Below are 12715 nucleotides of genomic sequence, written 5' to 3'. Positions count from 1 at the left end.
GGGCTTCTGCAGAAATGTGGTTGGCGGCTGAGGTGGGCACTGAAGAGCTAGGGGCCTCCAGCAGTAGATGGGGCCGGGAGGAGGTGTGGAGACTCGGGGGATCTGTAGGCACATGGCTGCTGGCTGGGGTGGGCACTGAAGAGCAAGGGGTCTCCGGCAGTAGATGGTGCCGGGAGGAGGTGTGGAGACTCGGGGCTTCTGCAGAAATGTGGTTGGCGGCTGAGGTGGGCACTGAAGAGCTAGGGGCCTCCAGCAGTAGATGGGGCCGGGAGGAGGTGTGGAGACTCGGGGGATCTGTAGGCGCATGGCTGCTGGCTGGGGTGGGCACTGAAGAGCTAGGGGTCTCCGGCAGTAGATGAGCCGGGAAGAGGTGTGGAGACACGGGGGATCTGTAGGCACATGGCTGCTGGCTGAGGTGTGCACTGAAGAGCTAGGGGTCTCCGGCAGTAGATAGGGCCGGGAGGAGGTGTGGAGACTAGGGGGATCTGTAGGCACATGGCTGCTGGCTGAGGTGGGCACTGAAGAGCTAGGGGCCTCCGGCAGTAGATGGGGCCGGGAGGAGGTGTGGAGACTTGGGGGATTTGTAGGCACATGGCTGCTGGCTGAGGTGGGCACTGAAGAGCAAGGGGCCTCTGGCAGTAGATGGGGCCGGGAGGAGGTGTGGAGACTCGGGGGATCTGCTGCACTGGATGAAAGAGGATTAACAAACGTGGGAATAAGGGAGATGGAACAATAGCTGTGCAGCGCCACCTGTTGGATGCCAGCGTTACTGCACCCAACCTGGGATGCACAGGTGGATGGTGGGCTGCTGGTTCTCACACCTGATGCCCTTTTCAGCGGGGCTGAGACCATCCAAGTGAATACAACTGAGCTGTAATACCAAGTACTAGCACTATGAAGCGTATAGCGCTGTGCCTAATATTCAGTGATGGCAGCTGTCGACCAACTGCTGTTGTCACTTAGCGGGATCCCAAGCGGCATCCCACCACCAATCGATGGATCACCCAGACCGACTCCCTGCAGTCCCACCGATCAGCGGTTTACAGCTGCTGGTATTTCTCCCACTCTTGTATCTTCTAATGTGTTGGACCTTTTACTTATAGGGGATTCCAATTATGGTATTTTATGGTCTTCAAGGTAAAGTTGGAATTTTTCTTTTTTTTTTTTTTAAATAAAATTAAAACTGAGCGTGAGCGCCTCCTGCTGGTAGAATATATGAACTAGATCTGCATTCTAGCCTCACAGCGGGGTCGGGAGCGCCGCCACAGATGACCGCGCTAGCGGGGACACTGCAGCAGGTTCCGGAGCGAAGATGGGCACCTAGTGGGAAAAGTGACAGTGTGTATCAGCCAATCAGCACCTGTGGGCGTCACCTACTATATCATGTAATACTATGGTATTGCATTATACTGCAGGAGCGATCAAATGAGCAGAAGTTCCCTCTAGGGGCTGGGGAAAAAATTAAAGGAGTTTTCCATGGAAATACTCATGATAGGTCACCAATAGTTGATCGGCCATGGTCTGTCGCTCAGGACTTCGACCAATCAGCTGTGTGAGTGCATGCTGTCAGTGCCGCAATAATTGAGGTCGGAGCTGGAGCCTCCGAACTGACCGCCGTATAGTGGCTGGCGCTTGTAACTGCAGGCACGACTGTCATTGATTTCAATGCCTACAGTTACATGTGCCGGCCACTTCCGCTCTGAACTCTGTGTAGTTGCGGCGCTGGCAGCATGCGCCCACCCAGCTGATTGGTCGGGGTCCTGAACGACAGACCCCGGCCTCTCAACTATTAATCACTTATCCTGATGATAGGTCATCAATAGTATTTCCCTGGAAAACCCCTTTAAATGTAAAAACTCTCCTTATTTATAATAAAGAAATCAAAATTGGAAAACAACGTGATATTGCGGCATCCGTGAAAGTCTGACTCATCAAAGTAGGGCATTATTTATCCTTCGTGGTGAGCGACACAGCGTCAGACTTGTACTCTCTGGTCACCTGGTCTCTAAGAAAAAATGGAATAAAAAGCAATCAAAAAATCATCTGTATTCCCAAATGGACCCAATAGAAACCACAGGACATCCTGCAGCGCACACAGCGCCCTCGCACACCTGTGTCCACTGTAAAATAACATTATGGGGGCAGAATTTTTTTTTTCTGTTGATATTTTGTGGCCACAACTTCTCCATAAACTTGCTGCCGGCTGGACCGGATGGGGGTCTGTCTGCCAGCTGGACCGGATGGGGGTCTGTCTGCCGGCTGGACCGGATGGGGAAGTCTGTCTGCTGGCTGGACCGGATGGGGGTCAGTCTGCCGGCTGGACCGGATTGGGTTTGTCTGCCGGCTGGGTGTCTGTCTGCCAGCTGGACCGGATGGGGGTCTGTCTGCTGGCTGGACCGGATGGAGTCTGTCTGCCGGCTGGGGGTCTGTCTGCCGGCAGGACCGGATGGGGGTCTGTCTGCCAGCTGGAACGGATGGGGAAGTCTGTCTGCCGGCTGGACCGGATGGGGGTCAGTCTGCCGGCTGGACCTGATGGGGTCTGTCTGCCAGCTGGGGGTCTGTCTGCCAGCTGGACCGGATGGGGGTCTGTCTGCCGGCTGGACCGGATGGGGGTCTGTCTGCCAGCTGGACCGGATGGGGTCTGTCTGCCAGCTGGACCGGATGGGGTCTGTCTGCCAGCTGGACCGGATGGGGGTCTGTCTGCCGACTGAACCGGATGGGGGTCTGTCTGCGGGCTGGACCGGATGGGGGTCTGTCTGCGGGCTAGACCGGATGGGGTCTGTCTGCCGGCTGGGGGTCTGTCTGCCGGCTGGACCGGATGGAGGTCTGTCTGCCAGCTGGAGCGGATGGGGGTCAGTCTGCCGGCTGGACCGGATTTGGGTCTGCCTGCCGGATGCATCGGATGGGGGTCTATCTGTCGGCTGGACCGGATGGGGGTCTATCTGTCGGCTGGACCGGATGGGGTCTCTTCCCTGCCTAATCTCCTCTGTCGCTGCGGAACCCTCCAGACTTCTGGCTTCTCAGCAGGAGTTCCGTCTCTGATTGCTTTCATCTCTGCTAGACTGGAGTCCACAGGAGATGTTTAGTGCCCCCTACAGGTCTGTCGCACACCACCATGTTTCCACCGCATTCTTGGATCCGCAATACAGAAGTATCCTGGACTCACCACGGGCTGCCCGTGTAATATGTCCTTCACATGCGCAGAACGTGTGTACGACAAATCCACATCAGGACTATTTATGTCGTGCAAGGGTTAAAATCTGCAGCACTTTCACAAGTAAAATGGTGGCAAATCCGCACCGCTTAGGTCTTTTCTGCTGTGAAAAGATAATTTACTGGTGGTGAAGATGCCCTTAAATACTTGCCAGGGGGCACTGCAAGTTAACCCCTGCCAGCAGCCATATAGCGGCCATATTTAGGCTACAGTCACACGGACGAGAACCGCGGTCCAATATCGCGCTCACCGCCTTGCGTTTGACACGTGGATCCCCGGTGTTTTTGATTCAATAACACACCACTCCTGTGATGTCGCGGTCCCCCGGCGCGTGTTTCACGTGCACCGGGGGCCTACGAGTGCCAGGCAACGTCTTTAAGGCCCCATTGAAAACAATGGACGAGGCGATGCGAGGAACGCGGACTCATAGGACATGCCGCCATGATTTGTTTTGTAGCATTGCTGTGAGAAACAAAAATCGCTCACGTGTATGACTGCAGTCAAAAGAATGGCGTTCATATTCGCGTGTATCGCAACACTCAAAACTTGTGCGAGATGCACATGAGCGCAAACCTCGCGGGCATGTGAGCGCTATTCTTTTGGATGAAGCCATACACATCAGCCATTTTATTTCTTTATTTCCCCTTTACAACAATGCTGTGAGGTAAAAAAAAAATCGCCTTTTTTTAACATTCCTCGGAACGCACCGCTCATTGTTTTCAATTGGACATTCAGACGCATTGTGCGCCGTCCGATGTGTTTGACTGAAATCAATGGAAAACACCTGCCTAAAGTGATGTGAGGTGGTTTTGCGCGAAAAACGCCTAACAACCACGGATAAAACGCACGTTGACAAGCGCGATATTAGCTGGGTTTCTCTGTCCGATATCGCACTCACCTGTGTGAAGGTAGCCTTAGGCCGCCCACGCATGAACCGGTCGTATGCGAAAACCCCCAGCAGAATCTGGCCCTGATCGCGGCCGGCAATCCTGCGTACCTTCCAGTCGTCTTTTTCTGTATTGCTGATGGTCCAGACGGCTCGCCATTGGACCTACGCAGTACAAATTTTCTCGCGCCGTCGCTAGGTGATGATGCAGGTCCTGCGACCTTTCTGCAATGTTTATTTTAATTGAAGCCATCCCTCTGGACTGCAGAGCCCACACGAAAATGGAGCATGTTGCGATTTTTTTCCTTGGCGATTGGAAAATCGCAGTCGCTGTCCGCTCGTGTGCGGGGATGTGCTGATGTTCCACTAGTTTGAATTGGTGCAGAATGCCGCGGATCGTCCGCGCCGTAGACAATCGCAGATTCCACAATTCAAACCCAGTTGTATGCAGGGGGCCTAACTGGTACACAGATACAAGATCCAGGGGCTGGCGTGCACTACAACCCCCAGCATGCAGAGGGTCAGATTTCTATACGGAGGAGGTAGTACACCCACCTACCCCATACTGGGGAGATCAGTATTAGACCTGCACATAGATGAGGCTTACAAAGGGTAGCCTATGTGAGACAGCAGTGGTCATATCTTCGCCCAGTCCTCAAGCTGGTGCAGAGTGTTAAAGGGGTTGTCCCGCGCCGAAACGGGGTTTTTTTTATTCAATAGGCCCCCCGTTCGGCGCAAGACAAACCCAATGCATGTGTTAAAAAAAAACAAACGTTTAGTACTTACCCGAATCCCCGCGCTGCGGCGACTTCTTCCTTACATTAGCAAGATGGCCGCCGGGATCTTCACCCACGATGCACCGCGGGTCTTCTCCCATGGTGCACCGTGGGCTCTGTGCGGTCCATTGCCGATTCCAGCCTCCTGATTGGCTGGAATCGGCACACGTGACGGGGCGGAGCTACGAGGACCAGCACTCCGGCACGAGCGGCCCCATTCACCAGGGAGAAGACCGGACTGCGCAAGCGCGTCTAATCGGGCGATTAGACGCTGAAATTAGACGGCACCATGGAGACGAGGACGCTAGCAACGGAACAGGTAAGTGAATAACTTCTGTATGGCTCATAATTAATGCACAATGTACATTACAAAGTGCATTAATATGGCCATACAGAAGTGCTGAACCCCACTTGCTTTCACGGGACAATCCCTTTAAGGCAGCAGTATGCAGGCCTAAGCTCTCACTCATGACCTGAAGGTTGCAGGTTCAATCTCTGATAGGTTCAGGTAGCCAACTCAAGGTTAACTCAGGCTTCAATCCTTCCGAGGTCAGCAAAATGAGAACCCAGCTTGCTGGGGGGGGGGGGGGGTAATAGATAAATTACCTGATAGTGCTGTGGAGTAAGTTGGCGCTATACAAATAACAAGATATTTATCTTGTTTCTTAACCCCTTAGTGACCAAGCCTGTTTGCGCCTTAATGACCAAGCCAAATTTTGGAAAGCTGGCATGTGTTACTTCAACCCCTTACTGACGGCCACATTGCCTTTTTACGTCCTGCCTAAGTGGACTTTAATTCTCAGGGACGTAAAAAAATACATCCTCTGAGCATTAAAGGCTCATAGGAGTCAGAATGATAGATACCCCCACAAATGGCACAATTTTAAAAACTATACCCCTTAATGTATTCACTGATGGGGGTCAGGAGTATTTTTTTAGGAGGTAATGTCATTTTAAATCCCACAGCAGCCCCCAGCAGTAAGGGCATTCCCCCCTCCCGAGATCCATATACTTACCTCCTAGACTCCTACCTCCTCGGCGCTGCTGCTTAGCGCTGATCCCACGTACACGCTGTGATGTCATTGTGTGCTGCCGGACACCTCCTCCTCTGCTCTCGCGAAACTAAGTAGGAGACATCAGGGGAGGAGAATCCCGGCTGCACACTGACGTCACAGTGTGCATCGGGATCAGCACAGCTAGCAGCACTCCTGAGTGAATGCTGGCAGGGGAGCCATGGCCCCTCCCGGCTGCTTAGTGGTATATAACTAACATGGCTGATATCAGTGCCTCAACTGATTTAAGTATATTTATAAATGGCGATCTACCCCAATCTGTCTATGCAATGTTCCCTAAATGGTAATGCATGGAAGACAATAGTATGAGTATGTTACACTCCATTGCTCCATTCAATCTGAATTTGACTGATCTGTCTCTCCTCTACTGGACTGCTGTGCAATCTTTCATTTAATGTCATAATCTGTGTGCAAAGGCTCCACTGCTTCATATAAACTAAATTGACTCCATTTGTTACCATATGTATTTTTCCATATCACCTGTCTCATCTTAGTGTTTCTGGGCACATTTTGTTTATTTAAAGAGTTCATGCTGTCCGTGATTCATGCTGTCCGTGATTCATGCTGTCCACGGTTTGTGCTGTTCGCGGATCGAGCTGTCCCTGGGTCGAGCTGTCCATGGGTCGTGCTCTCTGTGGATCACGCTGACCATGGGTCGTACTATCCGTGGGTCATGTTGTCCATGGGTCTAGCTGTCCCTGGGTCGTGCTGTCCGTGGGTCGTGCTGTCCGTGGGTCGTGCTGTCTCTGGGTCGTGCTGTCTCTGGGTCGTGCTGTCCCTGGGTCGTGCTGTCCCTGGGTCGTGCTGTCCCTGGGTCGTGCTGTCCCTGGGTCGTGCTGTCCCTGGGTCGAGCTGTCCGTGGGTCGAGCTGTCCGTGGGTCGAGCTGTCCGTGGGTTGAGCTGTCTGTGGGTCATGCTGTCCCTGGTTTGTGCTGTCCCTGGGGATCATGGTGTCTGTGGGTCATGCTGTCCATGGGTCATGCTGTCTGTGGGTATTGCTGTCCGTTGGTCAAGCTGTCCCTGGGTCGTGCTGTCCCTGGGTCGTGCGGTTTGTGGGGTCGAGCTGTCCGTGTGTCGTGCTGTGCCTGGGTCTAGCTGTCCCTGGGTCGTGCTGTATGTGGATCAAGCTGTCCGTGGGTCGTGCTATCCGTGAGTCGTGCTGTCCCTGGGTAGTGCTCTCTGTGGAACGTGCTGTCCGTGGGTCGAGCTGTCCGTGGGTCGTGCTGTCCGTGGGTCGTGCTGTCCGTGGGTCGAGCTGTCCGTGGGTCGAGCTGTCCGTGGGTCGAGCTGTCCGTGGGTCGAGCTGTCCGTGGGTCGAGCTGTCCGTGGGTCGAGCTGTCCGTGGGTCGAGCAGTCCGTGGGTCGAGCTGTCCGTGGGTCGAGCTGTCCGTGGGTCGAGCTGTCCGTGGGTCGAGCTGTTCGTGGGTCGTGCTGTTCGTGGGTCGTCCTGTCCGTGGGTCGCGCTGTCCGCGGGTCGTGCTGTCCGTGGGTCAAGCTCTCCGTGGGTCGTGCTGTCTGTGGGTCGTGCTGTCCGTGGATCGTGCTGTCCGTGGGTCTTGCTGTCTCTGGGTCGTGCTGTCTCTGGGTCGTGCTGTCCCTGGGTCGTGCTGTCCCTGGGTCGTGCTGTCCCTGGGTCGTGCTGTCCCTGGGTCGTGCTGTCCCTGGGTCGTGCTGTCCCTGGGTCGAGCTGTCCCTGGGTCGTGCTGTCTCATCTTAGTGTTTCTGGGCACATTTTGTTTATTTAAAGAGTTCATGCTGTCCGTGATTCATGCTGTCCACGGTTTGTGCTGTTCGCGGATCGAGCTGTCCCTGGGTCGAGCTGTCCATGGGTCGTGCTCTCTGTGGATCACGCTGACCATGGGTCGTACTGTCCGTGGGTCATGTTGTCCATGGGTCTAGCTGTCCCTGGGTCGTGCTGTCCGTGGGTCGTGCTGTCCGTGGGTCGTGCTGTCCGTGGGTCGTGCTGTCTCTGGGTCGTGCTGTCTCTGGGTCGTGCTGTCCCTGGGTCGTGCTGTCCCTGGGTCGTGCTGTCCCTGGGTCGTGCTGTCCCTGGGTCGTGCTGTCCCTGGGTCGAGCTGTCCGTGGGTCGAGCTGTCCGTGGGTCGAGCTGTCCGTGGGTTGAGCTGTCTGTGGGTCATGCTGTCCCTGGTTTGTGCTGTCCCTGGGGATCATGGTGTCTGTGGGTCATGCTGTCCGTGGGTCATGCTGTCTGTGGGTATTGCTGTCCGTTGGTCAAGCTGTCCCTGGGTCGTGCTGTCCCTGGGTCGTGCGGTTTGTGGGGTCGAGCTGTCCGTGGGTCGTGCTGTGCCTGGGTCTAGCTGTCCCTGGGTCGTGCTGTCCCTGGGTCGTGCGGTTTGTGGGGTCGAGCTGTCCGTGGGTCGTGCTGTGCCTGGGTCTAGCTGTCCGTGGGTCGTGCTATCCGTGAGTCGTGCTGTCCCTGGGTAGTGCTCTCTGTGGAACGTGCTGTCCGTGGGTCGAGCTGTCCGTGGGTCGAGCTGTCCGTGGGTCGAGCTGTCCGTGGGTCGAGCTGTCCGTGGGTCGTGCTGTCCGTGGGTCGAGCTGTCCGTGGGTCGAGCTGTCCGTGGGTCGAGCTGTCCGTGGGTCGAGCTGTCCGTGGGTCGAGCTGTCCGTGGGTCGAGCTGTCCGTGGGTCGAGCTGTCCGTGGGTCGTGCTGTCCGTGGGTCGTGCTGTCCGTGGGTCGCGCTGTCCGCGGGTCGCGCTGTCCGTGGGTCAAGCTCTCCGTGGGTCGTGCTGTCCGTGGGTCGTGCTGTCCGTGGATTGTGCTGTCCGTGGGTCTTGCTGTCTCTGGGTCGTGCTGTCTCTGGGTCGTGCTGTCCCTGGGTCGTGCTGTCCCTGGGTCGTGCTGTCCCTGGGTCGTGCTGTCCCTGGGTCGAGCTGTCCCTGGGTCGTGCTGTCTCATCTTAGTGTTTCTGGGCACATTTTGTTTATTTAAAGAGTTCATGCTGTCCGTGATTCATGCTGTCCACGGTTTGTGCTGTTCGCGGATCGAGCTGTCCCTGGGTCGAGCTGTCCATGGGTCGTGCTCTCTGTGGATCACGCTGACCATGGGTCGTACTGTCCGTGGGTCATGTTGTCCATGGGTCTAGCTGTCCCTGGGTCGTGCTGTCCGTGGGTCGTGCTGTCCGTGGGTCGTGCTGTCTCTGGGTCGTGCTGTCCTTGGGTCGTGCTGTCCCTGGGTCGTGCTGTCCCTGGGTCGTGCTGTCCCTGGGTCGTGCTGTCCCTGGGTCGAGCTGTCCGTGGGTCGAGCTGTCCGTGGGTCGAGCTGTCCGTGGGTTGAGCTGTCTGTGGGTCATGCTGTCCCTGGTTTGTGCTGTCCCTGGGGATCATGGTGTCTGTGGGTCATGCTGTCCGTGGGTCATGCTGTCTGTGGGTATTGCTGTCCGTTGGTCAAGCTGTCCCTGGGTCGTGCTGTCCCTGGGTCGTGCGGTTTGTGGGGTCGAGCTGTCCGTGGGTCGTGCTGTGCCTGGGTCTAGCTGTCCCTGGGTCGTGCTGTATGTGGATCAAGCTGTCCGTGGGTCGTGCTATCCGTGAGTCGTGCTGTCCCTGGGTAGTGCTCTCTGTGGAACGTGCTGTCCGTGGGTCGAGCTGTCCGTGGGTCGAGCTGTCCGTGGGGTGTGCTGTCCGTGGGTCGAGCTGTCCGTGGGTCGAGCTGTCCGTGGGTCGTGCTGTCCGTGGGTCGTGCTGTCCGTGGGTCGAGCTGTCCGTGGGTCGAGCTGTCCGTGGGTCGTGCTGTCCGTGGGTCGAGCTGTCCGTGGGTCGAGCTGTCCGTGGGTCGAGCTGTCCGTGGGTCGAGCTGTCCGTGGGTCGAGCTGTTCGTGGGTCGTGCTGTTCATGGGTCGTGCTGTCCGTGGGTCGTGCTGTCCGCGGGTCAAGCTCTCCGTGGGTCGTGCTGTCCGTGGGTCATGCTGTCCGTGGATCGTGCTGTCCGTGGGTCTTGCTGTCCGTGGGTCGTGCTGTCCTTGGGGATCGTGCTGTCCGTGGGGATCGTGCTGTCCATAGGTCGAGCTGTCCCTGGGGATTGTGCTGTCCGTGGCAATCGTGCTGTCCATGGAGATCGTGCTGTCCGTGGCAATCGTGCTGTCCATGGGGATCATGCTGTCCGTGGGTCGTGCTCTCCGTGGGTCGAGCTGTCCCTGGCTTGAGCTTTTTGGCAAGATGAAATGTAACTTTTATTGGAATTATTTTTTTGATCCATAAAACTTTTTGACCACTTTTTTTTGGTGGGGGGGGGAGAAGAAAAAAACTTCTATTTTTGTATTGTGTTTTTATATATAATAATTTTTTTTATTATTTTCTCTTGCTATCTTAAATTGGTTGTCTGTGACTTTTTGGATTCTTTTCTATTAATATTCTGCCACCAGGACAGGTCATTAACAGTTGACAGGTGAGGTCTGTTGCTCAGGTTCCCCGCCGATCAGCCGATCAGCTGATTCCTGGTACTGCAGTCACTATGGAAAGTGCAAGAAGCAGATGGTGCTGTCTATAGCGCAGCGGGCTGGGTTGGTATTACATTGGGAGCTACATCTTCAATACCAACCCGGGCTGCTGCACTATGGCCAGCGGGATTTGCTTCCTGCACTTTCTTTACTGACAGCGGCGCCAGGAGTCAGCTGATCAACAGCTATGTACCCCTGTAGAAAAAAATCAAAAAGTCCTGGAAACCCCTTTATGTTGGATAAATATTGCGATAATTTTATATTTTGGGTTGTTACGAACATGATGATACTAATTGTGTGTCTTTTTAACCTTTTTCTAATGCTATTTCATACTTAGAAACATTCATTTATTGTGTTGGTCCAATTAAGAGACATAAAGAAAAACATCCACCATTTTTGAAAATCATTTAGGAGGCTCTATATTAAATTTCTTAGTGTGACAGTGATACATAGCAGGCCCATTCATCAATAATCATCTGTCATAGTCATTGTGAGGATCATATAGAAAACCTGTCAGCAACATATTGGATTGCCCGCCGCCCCTGGTGCACTGGCGCTGTCTTCCTCTTCAGGCCTGATGCAGTTCTGGGGTCTCTGCGGCCCTTGATGTCCGGGCTCTTCCCCGCTCAATCTTAAGTCATTGATCTCATTTCTTGCTCGCAGTAATTTTACTTTCTTTGTATTGGGCAGGACGTGTCTGATGGGTTTCTGTTTTCTCTGAGGCATTCCAGATCCTCAACGCTGAATCACAAATCATCACATTTTACTATAGATTATACAATAAGCCTCATTTATGGGAACTGTATAAGAAAAACTTTTTTTTTTGTAGGGGCAGAGGAGAGGGGGGAGGGCAGGGGATCGGAGAAAAAAGAAATTCCACCTTTAGCCTCCTGTCCATGGGCTATTCTTCATTCCATTATCTGTGGTGATAATTCGCACGCGGGTAACGCATGAAAAACTTTCCATAGGATAACTATGGAAAGCGCAGCCTGATGTACACTAGCAGAAATCCGCCTCGATTTTCCGTTTGCATAAGAAAATCGCGGCATGCCGAGATTTAATTATCATAATGATAGGTTAATCGTGGAAAATCGGTGACTTTACATGTTCTCCACTTGCGTTAAAAAGCAACCCCCGTGGGCAGGCGGCATTATTATTTATTTTTTTTCCAGATGTTCAGCAAGCTCTTTTTTTCTCTGTAGATTTCCTCCTGTGTTTCTGCATTATGAGGGCCGTCCTCACCTACGGAGCTCGGTGAGGGCTTGTTATTTGTGGGATGAACTCTAGTTTTCATTTATCCAATTTTTGAGAACATGTAACATTTTGGTCACTTTTTATTTCATTTTTTTCAAAGGCAAGATTAATAAAATCTGCAATTCTGTCATTTTTTATATCAATACCAAATTTATTTTATTTTTTTAAGCTTTTGCTACTTTGAAAAAAAAAATTCTATCGCTGCATTCAAAGACTCCAACCCTTTCCTTCCGGGTATGTACCGTGCAGGTTAAGTAAGGTACAAACTTTTTTACATGGGCGTAAATAGGCGCACGCATGAGAATAAGGCCCATTAGTGACTTATGTAAAAAAGCGTAAGGCCGGTCACGAAGGGGTTAACATACTGGAATGCGTCCAGACGGGAAGGAATTAGACATTCCAGAGAGCAAGATCTGCATGATTTGGTGCGAATTATATGTAGATTTTGGTGGCTATCGCCCGCTCAGAGGTAGCGTCCGCACCGCGAATACGCGGCATCTCATTCACACGGTGCGGACTTAAATTGTGAGGTCTGTGTCACATGGGCGTATACACATTTATATATGTATTTGCGCCACGTTTTTGTGCTTGCGTTGCGTTTTTGCGTGTGCCTCTGTGTTTTGTACTGTACTTTTTGCCCTGGTCCCAGCCAATAAGGGCGGCCGCACCTGGGCGTATGTGCAGAAACACTTGCACCTGCGCAGCGTATATGCGCAGTGTTCTTTGCACCCATGCTTGCACAAATACAAAGCATTTTCGCGCACGCACCGCTCGTTCACACGGTTGTGGGAATCGCCTCCGCCCTGGTTTAAAAGGCTAATTAGCCTTACGAGGTGCCGCAGTTCTCGGGTATGTGCATAGCTGTCCGTACAAATGAGCACATTTGCGCACTCCCATTGACTCCTCAGGAAACTTTTGGGGCACAAATGCGCACAAAAATAGAGCATATTTTTTTCGTGCAAGCAAAATGCATGCGTAAATGGCGACCGTGAGAACAAACCTATTGAGATCAGTGGGTTCTAATCACTGCGTATTGCGTACGCAAAGAATTGTCT

Source organism: Eleutherodactylus coqui, chromosome 8 (assembly GCF_035609145.1).
Source record: "Eleutherodactylus coqui strain aEleCoq1 chromosome 8, aEleCoq1.hap1, whole genome shotgun sequence".
Taxonomy (NCBI): domain Eukaryota; kingdom Metazoa; phylum Chordata; class Amphibia; order Anura; family Eleutherodactylidae; genus Eleutherodactylus; species Eleutherodactylus coqui.
The sequence above is the reverse complement of the archived record's forward strand: the minus strand, read 5'-3'. Positions refer to the sequence as shown.